The following is a 17928-nucleotide window of genomic DNA, read 5'->3' on the forward strand; positions in this document are numbered from 1 at the left end:
TGTCCCAAAGTAGACCCTAAGTGATAATTTATTTACAGATTTAGACATAATTCATATTGAAATGTTTTTATTCTATAAAATATAATGCATGAAACGTCGCTACGATAAACTTATTCCTTTTCTATTTCAGACAGTGATCTCTTCCCTTTATTCAAATCAAGTTTTAATTATAAATTTTACATTACATAAATTTGTGATTATTAGATTTTTTTTTTTTTTAAAGTAGGAAACAAAAAAATATTAAACCATTTTTGGATCATTTTTCAATAACACTTTACCACGATCTCCTAAGTTTCAATAATTATTTTAGACTTATTAATTTTTGTGTTCAGTTTTTCTTATTAAAATAATGTGTAACGGAATTCAATGGTTATGCACCAAATTACACACCATAATTATGTATAATAAAAATCGACTAAAAATTTAATACCTGCTTGCGTAGATCGAGTAACTGATAATAGATTACTAATTCGTTGCACTTCGTTAGACTGGCCGTTACTTGGTTTTGCTGGGAGGTAGGTATTATTTGACTGCACATATCACGTTTCAGTAAAAGCAAAATGGAGACAGCAATCGTTTTTTATTTTATGCGTAATCCGACCAAGTTTTCATCAGTACCACGCTACTCGCCGCCTTGCGAACAACCGCCGAGTGAAAGAAAAAACATTGCATAAGTCGGTCTCAGTGTGCTTCGCGCTCAATTGTTTCTGTTCCGTAAGCTGACAGTTGTGGATTCAAAAAGTGGTTACCGCTCGAATTTGAATTTTCAGTGTCAGCGATCTATCTATTTTATTAATTATCTGTGTTTATTTAAGAAATCTATCCCATTTTTTCGTCTTGCTCGATCTGTCAAATATTTCCCGCCAATATAGATTTTCTTGCGGTTTACAGCGTGCTCTAAATATAATTAATGCATTTATTCGAATTCGACATTTAAAGTCTTTGCCGGTAATCATTAAAAATGTTAGTGTAGGTGGTTTAACTATTATAAATTAACTTACATATTACAACAGCTATAAAAAACATTTCGGAGAAGGAAATATGGAAGTCCAGTCATTTTCAGGGCTTATGACCTGTCTTTGGCTGGTTTAGATGGCCACTTTACACAATGTGTAACATTCACCATTTGGCTCATGTTTGAACATCCAGATTTTTTCAATTCTTCCATCTTTTGATTTAAGTGAAGTTAAACAACTGAAACCCTTATTGATGTGGGTGAGATTTATCTGATTGAATTATTTCACCTAATAGGCAACGCCCGAAAACATTTTTTACTTCTCATTGGACTTGTTGATTAAATCAACAATATTTTGAGTTCGTCCAAATGTTTTGAGACAAAATACTGAATTTCACCCCCTAAGGAATTCAGATTAAAACATTATAAAAAAGGAGAACATTTAAGAGAAGGTAAAAGGAACGTTTAGGCATATACATGTCTTATCACTAGTCATAGTAATCAAGACATTTTAAAAAAAGGGGTCATTGGCACATTTCTGATCATGTGGTTACAAGACGAGATCCCAGCAGAATGCTTGTACGAGGTTTTCTCAGAGAAATTTCTCTTTTGTGGCCCCAAGAGTGTTCAATGTCCTGGATGAATATTTTAAATTCTCCAAAAGGAAAGCCATTTCCAGGAGAAGTGTACAAGTTTGGAATTTGCTAAGGGAAGAGACCATTGCAGGAGACTGCTCTGAGACATCACATAGATTTATATATAGTACTATTAAGGGTGTTGTCCAGGTGTTAATTGAAATTTATGTTTATGTAATAATTTTTATTTGTAGCATTCTTTAATAATATGCATTCTTCTAGTTTCTTTTTTGTTGTATCCCAACTCAACACAGGGCTCGTGGCCAGGGATACGTTTTTTTTTTGGAATGTGTATCTTTACATAAATATTTATTTTTTTTTAAATAAAAAAATAGACTGGTTTGATTGGCCACTTTGCACACTGTATAACTTTATCATTTTTCTTATTTTTGAAGCATATTTTATCAATTCTTCCATCTGTTGGTAATCTTAATATAATAAAGTCTCTATTCAATAAATTTTACACATTATTACGATATTAATATAAGATAAAGAAAACAAAGTATTAAAACATATTTTGTCCAGATAAACCATTAAATAATAGTTTGTTATCAGGTGCTCAGACATTAGTTTTAATTAATAATCAAATAAAAGAGTACATACATAATACTGTATACGTATAAAATAATGAACATATTTTATTTTGTTTTTTATGTTCTGAAAAATATTATTAAAAAGACAAAAAAGAAAAATTTCAACAAAACCAGATAAAAATGGTTTAAAAAAAAATTTTTTTAACAGGAAGAAAATAAAGTAAAATAATACAATTAAAATTAAAGAATAGCCATTTACTTGAATATATTTAAAATAAAGGAAAAAAATAGAGACAGATATATAAATAGTATGTGCTCATAAATGTAATCAAAACACGATTAAAAATAAAATAAATTAAATCGAAAATTTCAATTCATATCTACAGAAAAAATAAAAAAAATAAAAAAATTAAAAGTACCAATAGGAGTAATAGTAGAATATATGTACATATTAAATTTTTGTTGATCTTTTTTTTTCGTACTTACAAACATGTTCTTGTAGTTATACGCTTGCTCAAAATGATGCAAAGTTCTTACACGAATACGAGAATAATAATTGAGAATTCAATTGTTTATTTAATTTACAAACTATAAAGGACATAGCAATCTCTAATAAAAAAACTTGGTTGCATTTGCAACATAACCACGCCTGCCTACTTTGCAAGGCATCAGGTTGGTCCTAGACGTCCACTGCTGACTATTTGTGGCCAGTTCATATTTGAACTACGGGACGCGGGCCTGACGTGGAAGGACTCACAGAAATTGCCTGCCGACAAAAAGCAGGAAAGCTATTTGTGACGCCACATGCTCCATTTAGGTGCATGGTAACATGATTTCCATTCTAACGGAGATGAAAAACATTTTAAAATGGAAAATATGAGTACCTCGGCATCTGCGGGGCTTATTTATTTATTTATTTATTTCATTTTATTTGGGATTTTTACAGCTATTACATAAACAAAATAATTAGAAAAATCTTAACAATACTAAAGCCAATTAAAAAAATCCACTGTAAATATAATGACACATAATATATAAGAAAAGAAGTTTAGTAATTGTATTTGTGTGACGTTTGTATTCATGTGTATGTGAATGTGTGTATGCGTGAATGAATGAGGGACAGGATACATGTGCGTGTGGGAATGAAAGAGGGAGAGGGTGCGTTTGTATGGGTGCGTAAGTATGAAAATAATATATTTGCTTAAAACTTGTAAATTGTATTAAAAATGGTACAATAAAGAGCTTAGTAAAAAGTTAGAAACCTTTTTGTTAAAATTCAAATGACGAAATGATATAAATTGTTTTTTTTTTTTTTTTTTTTTTTTTTAAGTATGTTAAATTTCAAAACCGTATTCTGAAGAAAAAAAAAAGCATTTTTTTTTTTTAATTATGCGTAATAATTATTTGTTTTTAAACTGAATGAGAAAAAAAGAAATTATTTTCTTGAGTCCTCAGTCGGCTAACCTGTGCTAAGGAGAGCTGCTTAGTTTTCAAAATTAATTTTACATAGTTCACATTTCACTTGTTTCAGACCGATTTAGTTATTTTTTTTTTCGCAATGTGTTGACTTAATTATTTGGGGACCATTTTGAACAATTTGAACAGAGAAATGGTAAATGAATATATCGATTTTAATAAACTTTATAATTGATCTAGAATCTAGTATTTCTCTTCAAACATTTGGACACATTCAAAAAAATACTTTTTTTCGGTTCAAAATAATAATTTGAGAAACTATGATGAATTACAAAACAAGTCAATATATAAAAGATTTACGATTTGACAAAAAAAAATCTAATTTTTAAAATATTAACATTAAATTATATAAGGATTTCAATAAAATTAAAATTTGCAAAAAAAAATTTTTTTCTAAAAAAATTTATATAATTTTACTATTTATTTTTCAAATCTAAAAATAAACATAGCAATTAAAAGATTTTAAAATGAATATCTTTTTTAATGAAACGTTATTCATTGATTAAGACATTATTTATTCATTGAGGTTAATTATACCAGCGTTAATTACATTATCAAAGTAAAAAACAATACTACTCTGAAAATGGAATAGTTAAAAAAAAACGTTTTAGTTTATCATTTAATTACGAAAAAGAATTCGGTTTTAAATTAAGAATCATGTTTTCTGGATTTATATTTTTTAACAATATAATCTTGCCAGTTTTACCATCAACGCAAGGAATTCGTATATTTTGGTAAGTGGAAACAAACTATCATTTTAATATCATAAGTGAATGTTTCATTGAAATAAAATAAATTTGTTAATGATTTGTTAATAACCACAAGTCAGTGTTATAAATGTAAATTTTATTTAAAAAAAAATAGAGTGTGTAATTAATTACATCAACTGTATTAGCTGTATAAAAATTCTGAATAAGGAAATTGAGTGGACGTGAAATATTGCTTTTAAAGGTTGTTCAAACTGCGATATCTCATTATTTAGGCATAAAACTGATCATCTTACCTTCTTTTAACAGATGATCTAAATACGCCGCATTTGGTTTACCAATGCGGTGCCCTATGCACCGATGAGTGTGGAAAGTGGAATGAGTACGCAATTCCAGTAGAAGTCCTGTTACATATTTGTTTGATTCCCTTATTTACTCTTTATAGGATACCCAGAACAAAGTGGTACATAAAGATACCACCAAAATTGAGGTATTTATTTTCTGATATTTCGTATTAATAATAAGTGTTATGTGAGAAGGATAACGTACACCGGTAAATCAGTCTTCAACTTTATTTTTTCAAATACAATATGTTTTTTATCTTGAAAAATAACATCTTTTATAAGTATTCAAGACGTAAAAATATGGATATAAATATAGATAATGGATATGTAAAGAAATAATGTTTTTTAAAAAAGGGTTTGTGCCTATTAATTATGTACACATTTCTGTTTTAAATTTTTGTATTCCGGTTTCGTATTTATTTTTTATCTTATAATTGCGATATCATACACTTTTTTGCATTTTTCTAAATATTATTTGAAAACATACATTTTATGTATTTTTGTTCGCTCCTTATATTTAAGTTAGTAGTAGTTATTATTATCATATGTTTTCATGTAAAGGATCTTTACCGACAAGCCATTTTAATTAGTATGGTGAGTCCTGTAAAAAAAATAATTTTAAAATATTATAAAAAAACAGATATTGTATGCATTTTGCATACAATATTATATTGTAAAAATGTAATATTGTATGCAAATTAAAAAAAAAATTGAATTTAAAATTTAAAAAAATAATATCAAAATGTGTTTCCTATAAAGGGTTAAAGAGATTCTCTTTGTTCTGATATCATCCAATACTTGTCCAAAACAATTCGATATACTAAAGGGCCTTACTCATAAATTTAGCATAAAGTTACGCCTAAGTATAGTGGTATAATTTGGATGGGAATACCATTCTAATACCAGTAGTAGAATAACGATAGTATTCCTATCCAAATTATACCACTTTTCTGAGGCGTAACTTTATGCCAAAGTTATGAGTAAGACCCTAATAATGTTTGGGCGATAGAATGTTTTATACCATATAACTTTATTTTGTTCATTAATACCCAAAAGAAACTTACATAAAATATTTAAAAAATACATGCTAACATACTAAATAATAAACACAGAATATACAAAAAAAATGTGCAATAAGTTAGAGAGGATATAATAAAAAGTTTTACAAAGTAAAAAAGACCAATAATAACAAAGGTATGCAAAAAAAAAACAGTAAGCATATAAACAAAAAATGCAAATATATAAGTTTATGAAATGAATTCTGTAAAGCAAACACAGTAAATAAAGTGTTACGGTAAGCAAGAAAGACAAATTTTTGTTAAGTTAATAAACAAGCAAGCATATATTATCGCGAAAAAAGAAGAAATAAAAATATGTATATATGAAATGCGTATTTGCCAATACTACAATGCAATTCGATATAATAGTAAAAAATAAAAAACAAGTATAAGGTAATAAAAATAAACAAGTAAGTATTTTTTTCAATTTATGGAATTGAATTGTCAATAATAGTTTGACGAGCAGCTACAAAAAAACTTGATATTGTGGAATTATAAGATAGTAAAGAATTGGACAGAATGTCTGCAGCCGTTCCATAAGTGTTACCTAACCTATGGAGTCTCAGTATCAATGAATTGTTTTGTTGGTTGGAAGAAGTACTGGAGCAATGAAACAATAAAGTACTCTTAGTGTTGACAGCAGGTACTCTAAAATTATATTATATATTTTCATGATACTCGTAGCTTTGTTTTGCTCGAATTTAGACGTTATCCACAGTAGAAGGAAAATGAATAAACGGATATTTAATTGTTTGCGAATGCTTTTGCGGTTGCATACTTACCTACATAGTTCAGGTATGTATTTATTATTATGCAACTCTTTTTGCCATTGATTATTTTCTTCGGCAAACACAGCACATATTTTATCTAATGTAGAACCGCCCCACCAATATATTTGTGGTCAGAGCAATTGTATTACATAATTCGGTCGCCTAGAATAATAACGTAAGTACCATATGACATTGAGAGTATCTCAGAGCTTATCGTAAAGAAAATATCAAAGATTTATTGAATTTTTCGATAGTCTAAGAGAATTTACATTCGTCAACTGAAATATTTGTACGAAATTTATTCGGATACGTGATTTTTTCCAGAAAGTATTTTAATATTCAAATGACAATCAACCAATTAAGCTGAATGTCTTTGTCACTAAGTTAAATGTTTAGTTACATTAACATCATATTTACAAATTATCATTATTACACACAACTAAGTTAGTTATTTATTTTATTTTATAAACATAAACGGCAAATCTGCCTTTAACAAACATTTATAATATTAACATATCTGGCTTAATATTTTTTATTTTTTTTAAAACATGAATTTCCTTGTACATTTATAAAAAAAAAATTAAACCAAAAATTATACAAAATTTATATTAAAAAATTAACCTTAAAATTATACAGCATATTCAGTAGAAAGTTTAAATAATAAACATTCTACAGTAAAACAACAAGAAAATCATAAGTACTGTTTCACACAGCTGGGCAAAGTGAATAAAAAATTTCATTTCCATTCACCATCTTTAAAAAACTTCAAAAGGTTTGTTCCATAGGAACAATTTTGTGATTGGGATCAGAAACAAGGAACTTGAGTTGGAATCGGAACTTAAAGTTTATTAAATTATTCATTAAATTTGTCTTCTGATTAAACATTGGAAGAAAAAAATATTGGTTCACGGATGTCTTGACCACGTCAAAAAAATGGAGAGGTTACACATTTTATTTTAAAGAGATAGGCTGAAAGCGAACAATAACCAGTAGCTTAATCACGAATAACTATCGACGTGCTTAAAAACATGCTAAGCATTTGAGCGATCACAATGAACAATAATGAACATGCTTATATTATCGTAGTCATAAGTCAACGCGTGTATAATCTCTAAGTCAGCGCTCGTGTCGGTTTGTTTTTTGTTTTCCTCGTACATACATACAGTTCATTGGCGAAAAATCGGCGTTTACTATAAAAATAATACAAAATATTGCATTTGCAAAATAGTAAGGAGTATCTATAGAGAAATTAGGCTTGCAAACCGCCAGCTAAATGCAACAATAGCATGATTAATAATAAATAAAAATAGCAGTTTTGGAATATTCTCCATATTTACATCAGTGAAATTCAAAATGTGATTGCGCAGCAGAATTATACGTCGCGAAACGTAAATATTTTGACATTTAATGTTATGTAGGTTTTACGAATGTTCCATTGTGATAGCGAATACGATAAACAACCATGGTAAGAAATTATTATCACGTCGCTTATTAGCACATCGATAGTTATTTGTGATTGAGCTACAGACCTCAAACAGGGAAGGTGCCAGTACCAAGGTTTGAAAGAGATTTTAACGCAACGACAAGATATTAAAAAAATAAGATTTAGTTCGTAAATGATTTCAATTTTAAAATTCTAATGTTTTTTTAAGAAGTATTTAAGAACTGTAAAATCCAGACAAAATTGTAGAATGCACGAAATTCATAATGACGCATATTATTAAAATAATTTATAATATTTTTTATTGGTTAATAATCGGTACAGCAATGTCGTGAAATATGTTGGGCAAATATTCTTACGAAATGCAAAGTGGAGTCATAGAAAATCTACAATCATTTCAATATTGTATTCGGTAATAAGATAAACCACCTTAATTACTTAAAACATTATCAAAGAAAGGTATCTGTAGATTTCAAAAATTGCACTAACAACTGTATATTCCAAAGTTTTAAAAAATTACATGGATATTCGGGGACCTTCTGCTTAGAATCAGTTGCATCGAAAAAAGTTTATCAACTTAAGTTTAATAATGTTAATTGAGTTTATTTAGGCTAAGTTACTTGAGTCGCCCATTTTGAGGAATGTTAGAAAATTATTCAGCTTTAACTTAACACGTATAGTCATCAACTAACTCTTTACTCTTTATAGTTATGTTTGATAATCACTTATGTGTGCCGTATTCGCTTTTTAAAACATTATAAAAAATAGAATATTATCCGAATTTCACTTACCGCTTCATGGTGCATAAAGTACTATATTGATACTCCATTTACAGCGTATTTTAATGAACCGAATACTTGAATATAAATGAATGATTCAAATCCAGAATAGTGATCATGAAATATTTCAGTAAAAACCACACATTAAAATATGTATTTTATGACAAACACGTCGAGACTCAAACTTAGTACTCAATCACCTTTTAATTAGAATTAACAAATATTGTCCACCGAGATTTTAAATTAAGATGTCAACCATAGAATTAAGAATAGTCCAGAAACCGCATACGAGCATCAAACAAAAGGCGTCTAAACTACTCATAAATGAGTAGTTTTACGTTTTGACTCATTAGTTTGTAGACGTCGCTCAGTACGCAAATCCTGATTTGAATTCAATTATGCGTTGTTGTGTGAAATACTGCTCGGATCTTAAAGAAACGGGATGGGATCACATTTCATGTGTAATTAGCAAATGAATGTGTAAGAAGCAAATACATTACTTAAAAATTGAATTATTTTTCCATCTGTCAGATTATCGAAGAAAAAAAAATGATCATTTCGTTAGTGTTGCCAGGGTAGTAATTTTATTTACCCTGCCCTGCTTATCTAATGAGAGAACTAATTAAAATCGGACCTCGGATTAAACAACTCTGTGGTGAGCATTTGACCGACATTATCTTTAAAACATCAATTATTATTTAAAATGATATAAAAATATCCGTTTTATGTCAAATATATTTTTTTAATATTTTAAGTTCAAAGTTCATTAATTCAATTATTCTTATTAAATGACCCTTTACTTATCTACTCTCATGTGTCTATCAACATTTCCGCGTGCAGAATAAACTGTTCAAATATGATTCTACGCTCCTTCTGGACTATTCTACATTCTATGATGTCAACCCTTTTAAATACGCATGAACAGATAAATCTTTAAATGTTTTAAGGGACCTGATGGAATAGATTGTAAAAATTTAAGACGAAAGTAATACCAATCTACCACGTGTTCAATCAAAATATAGAAACAGGTGAATTCACAATGCAATAGAAGGAAGCTTGCGCGATTCATGTTTTGAAAGACGAAAATAAGACATAAATAAATAATTATAAATTAATATATTTACTTAAAATTCTAATCGCTTAAAACAACCAATGATAGGTCATAAGCCCAATTTTGACAAGCTGAAAATATATTTATGTTCGTTGGTTGGATATGGTGATGTAACTTTGGAAACTGAAACCCCTGGAACGGGCATTATTTTCCTGTACCAATTTTTTTCTATAATGAGGATGTTCAGTGTTTTTTTTTTGTATTTTTTTTGTTAATAGACTATTAAATCTAGCCGAAAAGTTTACATTTTTACATATCGTATTATCAGCGTTATGATTTTTTAAAGTTTTGTATTTCTGAAATAACTCGGCGTGGGACGTCAGAGGTTTTTCTCTGTCAATTTTCCCAAATGGTTCGTTTACAGTAAGCTAACTGGATATGCTTCATAGCTCTCATATCATTGGTCGGTTCATATGAACCAGTGACGTCGTTCAAAGTAGTTTGTTTATATTTTGATTTTTTTTGTACATTTTTATGAAACTTTGCAGTACAATTTAATGCTCTAATAGTTACCGCGCGTAAGAAATCATTTTTTGTATCCAAGCTCATGTAGGGCCGAAGTTCCTCATTCTGATGTAAAAATAATTAAGTATGAAAAAACAATCAATAACCAAAAAGCCGTGTAAATTTTACTGTCCACTTTGAAGAATGTTCTCTTCACCAGCTTATTTGAGATATCTGTAAATCTTACTAAGTAATTAAACTTCTAATGATTGTTTAGTTAAATAGGAAACGAAATGCTTGAATAAATCGTCGCTCTATCGAGGAATTACGAAAATCCGTTCAAAGCCTACAAGTTTGCATTCATAGCACAGAGTAAGAATTGCATAACATTGCATTGTGGTATCATAACAAGAGTCAATAGATAATCTAAATCTTAACTCTGTTGCACATTTTGTATGCATTATCCATGGTTACGGTATTGGCAAGGTTCATAACTTTATTATAATAATTATCCGTAAAGTTCTGTAAAATTAAGATTCAAAAGTACAATTATTTCCTTATAATGTATACTCAAATTGCAGCGCATATGGAAAATAAAATAATCCGTCATACGTTTTAGGTACTAGTTTAAACATTTTTTTTACCAACGAGAGTTGCTTATTATGTACCATGCATATAATTAGGAATAGTCCAGAAACCGCAAACGCGCATCAAACAGAAGGCGACTAAACTATTCTTAAAAGAGTAGTTTTTTGTAGACGTCGCTCAGTATGCAACTCCCGATTTAAATTCTACTATGCCGTGTTGTGTCGTTTTAAAGTGTAGAAATACTGCTGGGATCTTAAAGAAACAGGATGGGATCGCATTTCATGTGTAATTAGCAAATTTATGTGTAAGTAGCAAATGCATTACTTAAAAATTGATTTTTTTTCCATTTGTCAGATGGTCAAAGAAAACAAAATAGACATTTTGTCAGTGTTGCTAGGGATGTAAATTGGTTTACCCTACTTTGCTCATTTAATGAAAGAACTAATGAAAATTGGACCTTAAATTATACAATGCCGTGGTGGAAATTTGACCGACATTATCTTTAAAATATCAAATATTATTTAACATGATATAAAAATATCCGTTTTATGTCAAATAAAATTTGTTTTATATTTTAAGTTCAAAGTTCATTAATCAAATTACGCTTTACTTATCTACTCTGTTGTGTCAATCAATGTTTCCGTGTGCACAATAAAATTTTAGAGAAATTAACAAATTGCCTTTTTTACCTTACATTTTTGTTGTGATTATATTTTTTCCAATTTGGCAACATTACGCGGTGAAAGTGGGGCTTAGTGGGGGATTTTCGAACACAGTCCGATGTATTCAAATATGATTCTACGCTCCTTCTAGACTATTCTTGATTCTATGGTACCAGGCTTAGATTATTTACTGCTAAAGCTATGTTTTTTCTAACTTCTTAAACTATTGTGTGAAGATTGAGTGGGATAGTCGGCTGTTGCCTTGTTAAGGAACTTCCTCGCAATTGCTTAGTAAAAAGACAACCACAGAAAACTCATTCAGGAGAAGCCGGATTATTGACAGACCTCAACCGATCTTCCGTTCCACTTAGACAGTGTTCGGCGTTTCGTGTCAATTTTTTGTTAATTTCAACAATTGCCTTTACTATTTTTATCATGTATTAATTTATTTATTATTTATACGGCCTAAGCAAATTACAACAGATTTTGACTTCTGATAACATGGTTAGGAACATAAAAATAAATTTACTGTAACCGAGATGAGACATCACTTATAGTATTTGAAAATGCAAATAAGGTCCATCTCAGTTCTACGTTACTTCAATGAAGACAGATTAAGATATTACTCTATTTCAAAATAGAAATAATTACCTCTTTTTAATCCAAGCAACCATGCCACTTTTTTTAAAATACAGTGTTGGACAGACTCAATATGGTCAATATGAGTGCTGTAAAATGGAGACCAAATAGGAGAAGCGTATTCTAGATGGGATCGAACTAGTAAGCAATAAAGAGTTTTAATGGTATTCATATTTTCGAAGTCCATTCTACTGATAAAACTGAGAAGTTTAAGAGATTTGTTTTCAATAAAATTAATGTGTTCACGATAGGAGAGTTTACCATCTAAAGTAATGCCATGATCTTTTATAGACGAAACCATTGAGAGGGAAATATTTTTTAGTTTGTAGTTAAATTGTATTGGTTTTTTTAGTATGATATTATCTCACGTAATAAGTCCAAATGTTATATTATGATTACGATATCTCCCACCAGCTCATTCACAATGGCCGCACTTTCGGTAATTACCGACGCGATAAAAAAATCTTATGGACTAAGTGTTGGTCAAGGACTTTTTATCAGCGTTATAAACGTCTGTGATTGAGCACCAGGTCCTTGTTCAGACTTCTATATTTCGTCTATCGCTGCAATATTTTGCAAAGTAGAATTACCTTTAAAAGCAAATATTTCACGTCCACTCTGCAATGAATCAAACTAAGGACCTCAGAATTACGAGGCAGAATTATCTCCAGTGGATTCCTTTTTTCGGAATATTACCCCGAGAGCGGCCATAAAGTCAAAAACACAATCCAAGATTCAGGTTCAATTTCACACAGCACGTCCGAAAAAATACAGTCACAACTCAAAAAAGCAGAATTTAGAGCAGAGCCTTAAAAACTAAAATAACATATCTTTTAACTTTCGATTGTCATAAACAAAATGGTGGCCTCCGTGGTGTAGTGGTCAAGACGCTTGATTCACGAATAGAAGGTTCTGGGTTCGATTCCCAGTGAGAACACAAAAATTAAACTGTGATTTTTCTCAAGCCTGGGTGTTCTGTTATGTAATTCACCACTGTAATTGGGCCCCCTGGCCTGTTGTGGTGCAAAAAAAACAAATATGTGAGTATTTGAGAATAGCCGCGTTCAAACAAGTGTTAATGAAAGTGCGTCATTAAGCCGTTTAGTGGTTAAATCGTAAAGTAACAATTGAATGTAGTTATGCAGAAAGCAGCCAGTCCACAATTTTGAGAAAATGCGATATTGGTGTTATCGAATTCAGGAAGGTCAACTCTATGTTCTACTTAAAAGAGCCAGGCCGCTTTTTTACAAAAAATCTAATAATCACCTTCTGAAAATTTCGTGATGTCGAAATGTCATGAAGATGAATGATACATCATACATAAAGAGTTTGTGTGAGGTTACATTAAATATAAGATCTATCTGTCGTTGAAATCATGAAATCTGGTCATATAAATAATCAAATTCTTTTTTGTATTATTAAAAGAATGAATGAATGCATTATTTATTTGGCAAGGTAAAAAACATTCCAACTGAATAGAACTATGTAGAATTGATTATTAACTCTTTTTACAAAAGCGCTATTACCTCAGTTTCAATTTTTATGGCTGTTTCTGCATAAATACGTTCAATTATGCCTATTTTTTATCATGTGCAAGTTATTTTCATAATTAATTATGTACATTTAACTCAAAATCCGTTTTTTTAGTTATGACTATTTTATCAAAGGCGCAATATATTGCCTTTTTTCAAAATAAATAGGTACCTATAAGACCTTTAAATAAATTAGTAACATAGATCATTCAAAACATTTTTATCACGTCGATGACTTAGTTCCACATAGCTATTTTTTTATAACTATAAATTACTAGTTTTGAGAAATAGCTGACCAAAGTTTTCACTCATTTAAATTGATTGGTTACAAATAATTATTTATATTGCATTAAATTTTTTTAAATCATTTAATTTTGATAATTTTTATTGTTAATTTTATTTAAATACGTATTTTATTCGTGTTTATTTTATTATTAACTATTCCAATTTTTGCAATTTAATTTAAATTTTCACATTTATTTAAATTCAATTTAATCATTTATTTTGCTCATTTTATATAAATATGGTTTTAGTTAGCGTTCACATGTAATTGATGAAAAGTAAGTAGTGTCTATTTTTTTATTGTTTCAATATATATGTGTATTATGAATTATTTTTTCATTGTTTGTAAACCAAATAAATAAATAAAGATAATGAATTTTACAAAATGAGATACATACACAATGGTAACCGGTTTTAGGATTAAAGTTGTTATGCAAATTATCACATTGTTTTAGTTAGTTATGGAGCTGAAACAATGTGATTTATTTCCATATGAAAACATCTGTTTTTCAAGAGAAAACTAATTATTTTTTAAGGTTATATAAGCTTTGTGGAATTAATTGCAAAGGGCTGTTTTTTATTATAATGGGATTACCCAATATGTATTAATAACTCAAAACTTAAAATTGTTGACTTATCATTCTATGGAGTCATTTATACATTCAAGCTTTTTGACAATTAAATATGATGTATAATTGGAAACGCGGTCTCATTTTTCTTCATACAAACGTATTCCCGTATTTTCTCTCTGGATTTATGGGACTAGATTACAATTTATAGATATTTACCTTTGGCGTGTCCATATCGTTTTGATTTTATGATAAATTGTTAACCAAAGAAACGTAAACTATCGAGAAACCCTTAAAAGCGCTTAGTTGTATTTGCTGTCTTCGGACGTACGAGTACAATATAAATAAAATAATATGAGCTATCAAAGTTTCTAAAAGAGCTAAAAAACTTTCATTTGGAAACTTTCATAGCTCATAATTAGTTTTAAAGTTTTTTTTTCATCAACAAATTTCATAAAAAGTACATGTTTCTGTAAAATTCTAAACATATCTACTTTTACACATCTAGTAAATGTTATCACTGTATCTCTCCAAAAAAAGAGACTAACTCTTGTGCTTGGAGAGTGACTTACACTGTTTTAGTTGTTTATTTATAAGAGTTCATATAATTTTAAATACGAGTACATAAAAAGAAAAATAAAAACATAGGATTAATAAAGAAAAAACATAATACATTAATACATTCATACTAATTAAAATTTAATGTTGTTTTTACACGAGTTCAAAAAATTTCTTTAGATTAACTTTAAATTTATTTGTTGGTATATTATTTTAAATAGTTTTTAGTTCATAAGGAAGATTATTATAATTTTTTACACCTTTAAAAACAAAACTATTTTGACCATGACTTGTATGGAATTTAGGAATTTTAATATTATGTTGGTATCTGAGTGACTTATTCTTTTCAAATTCTTTTATTTTTTCTTTTTGGTAGTTTTATTTATTTTTTATTTCTTTTATTTTAGTTGATACCTGCACCGAATAATAGTTTTAGTCGAAAATAACAACAGATGAAATAAAACAAAATACCGTTTTGGCGGTTGTGCCTGAGTGTTTAATATCGGACTTTTTCTATGAATTAAAAAAATTTGTAACAGTGAGGCCTAGTCCAGATTATTGAGAGTGATCGAGTCGGCAATGACCTTCCTTAGCCACCTATCCCGATTGGACAACGGCTTGCCTAACACCCTGTATAACAGAATAACAATATAATTGTTTTCGCGGTTTAATCCTACTTTGTCAAGAAAATACGATTTATCTCTTTAATAGTCGAGCACTTGCGTGTAATGATAACATATACGTATATTATAAAATTATATATGAGTAGCAGTATCTAAAGTCACTTACAATACTTTCCCCAAAACGGGTTTGGTTGTGACGATGGCGGAGATATTCGGAGACAGCTGTTTGATACATATTATACTAACGTAATAATTATTATTGCGTAAAAAATAGCGTTCATATATTCGCAATGGTCCGTATTTTTCAATCTAATTTGAGCCTGCAACCGGAAATCAGTTTACATGAAAATTAAATGTCGCGCGTGTAGAAATATATTTTAGTTCACAGTATGTTCCAAGTTCTTGTATTTTTTATAATTATAGAAAAGTATTAGAATATTTGTGTGTCCAATTGTTTGTAGAGAAAAAAAGAAGGTGCTAGATTTTACTCCGTAGAGAGTTTATCAAGAATAATAGCAGACGTGTTCCATCCATACATATTGTGGATGCGGCGCATCCCTTGAATATTTTTTAAAAATTACATGTTTATTTTTTAAATAAAAAAAATTACTCCTAAAATTTTCTGAAAAAATATTTGAGTGCACGCGATTTACAAATTCAAGCAATATTTTTAGTAAACATACCGACTTACGTATGCGTATTTCTTATATCAACGAAGGTATTAGAGAATGTGTCTATCTGTTCCTTCCATGCTAATCCAAGACTTGAGGTCTACCTACTTTAAACTGTACCAGTAATTTAATGTTTTATAGTTCCTTAGTTAGAAGATTGATGGATCTTGGAACAACATGTAAGGAGTGTCTCTGTGAGAACTTAGTTCTGCATCCTGGAACTGGCAGTACACTATTGGATCTATTACTAATTCACACTTCAACACTCGAAAACAAGAAGTGGGAGATTTTTTATTGCATAAGTAAACAATAATGTTTAAAAAAGTGTTTTGTATTACTGTTTAATACTTATACGTACTGATCAGTTTTAAATATACGTATGATGATTTAATTGGCAATGTTTTTCCAAAAAGGTGAAAAACTTTTATATTTGGAAAGGGACATTTCAAATCGAATTTTTCACAACAAAAAAAAATACATCCAAATAATTTTAATATAATTTTAAATTTACCTTAACAGGTGAAGTGTTCTTCATATTTAGATGTTTTAATTAATAAAATTTAAGGACACTTAATAAAGTTTCTTTGTTAATTACTTAATGTACCTATTGTATTTTCAAAAAAAAAATATATTACATAGTTATTTGTTTCATAAACTTACTAAGCTTTGTTATGTTTTAACTAGTATAAATAAGTTATTTTTATATCTTAGAGAACCCTACATTAACTCAATTAATACTGGAACAATTAAAGTTTGAACATTAATAAAAATATATTAACACCGACAGTACCTTGTAATTATGTCATGCGAAATTGGTTAAACGTTATACTGAAGTGCCACTTGCTTATCGAGCATGAAATGCTATTAGTTTGTCAAAGTCAAGCTCAAGAGAAATTCAATTTGTCAAATGTACAGACAGGTGTTAAATAAATGAATTAATAAATAAATTTCGACATATATTTTACCCTCTCTTTGTTATCGATGGCCTAGCAAAGAGTAAAAGTGGTATAGGCATAATACTCGTTTGTTTCACTCTCGTTGAGAAGTGTTCGATAATTAGTGGTACTCTGTTATACACAAGTATTATCACAGAATTATTATTTTCTTGGGCGTGGCAGCCCTTCGAATGCAATCATAAACTTAGTTTCTGAACCTTAAACTTATGCTTTCGATTTGTTAATGCGTCAGACTACCGTGCCTAAGGTCCGGAGTTCGACTCCTGCCAAGGTCAACTTCATATGTGTGCTTTTTATCGTAAAATTTCAGAGTATATGGACTAAATCTGAAGCGTCACATTTATCATCTTACCTTTATGAATTGAATTGGATAACTAATGGAGTGCTCTATACACCATTAAATGCCGATAGGAAAACGATCATGATGATAAAAACATTAAAAAAAAAATTAAAAAAAATTATACGACAAAAAAACCGGAACATAGTGATGGTGAGAAAAAAAATATATTTATGAAACGAGAAATCAAAGAAAAAAACAGAATCTCACAAAAACTAAGAGCGCACCTAAATGACTCCACTACAGAATTATTGCTTC

At 29.1% G+C, this 17928-nt stretch overlaps 1 protein-coding gene across 2 annotated transcripts in view; it reads left to right on the forward strand.

The window, feature by feature from the left end:
* The first annotated feature begins 613 nt into the window (after positions 1–613).
* LOC148283453 (dopaminechrome tautomerase-like) overlaps positions 614–17928 on the forward strand; it is a 118174-nt gene continuing 100859 nt past the window's right edge. The window contains exon 1 of one of the 2 annotated variants that reach the window (XM_088243803.1): positions 614–674. The gene's annotated coding sequence lies outside the window, so the exon portion shown is untranslated. Of the gene's footprint in view, positions 715–17928 lie in introns of both variants that reach the window. The other variant, XM_088243802.1, reaches the window with a different exon arrangement.

The sequence above is a fragment of the Micrasema longulum genome, unplaced genomic scaffold, assembly GCF_059751315.1.
Source record: "Micrasema longulum isolate JH-2025_06_02 unplaced genomic scaffold, ASM5975131v1 h1tg000236l, whole genome shotgun sequence".
NCBI classification, from domain to species: domain Eukaryota; kingdom Metazoa; phylum Arthropoda; class Insecta; order Trichoptera; family Brachycentridae; genus Micrasema; species Micrasema longulum.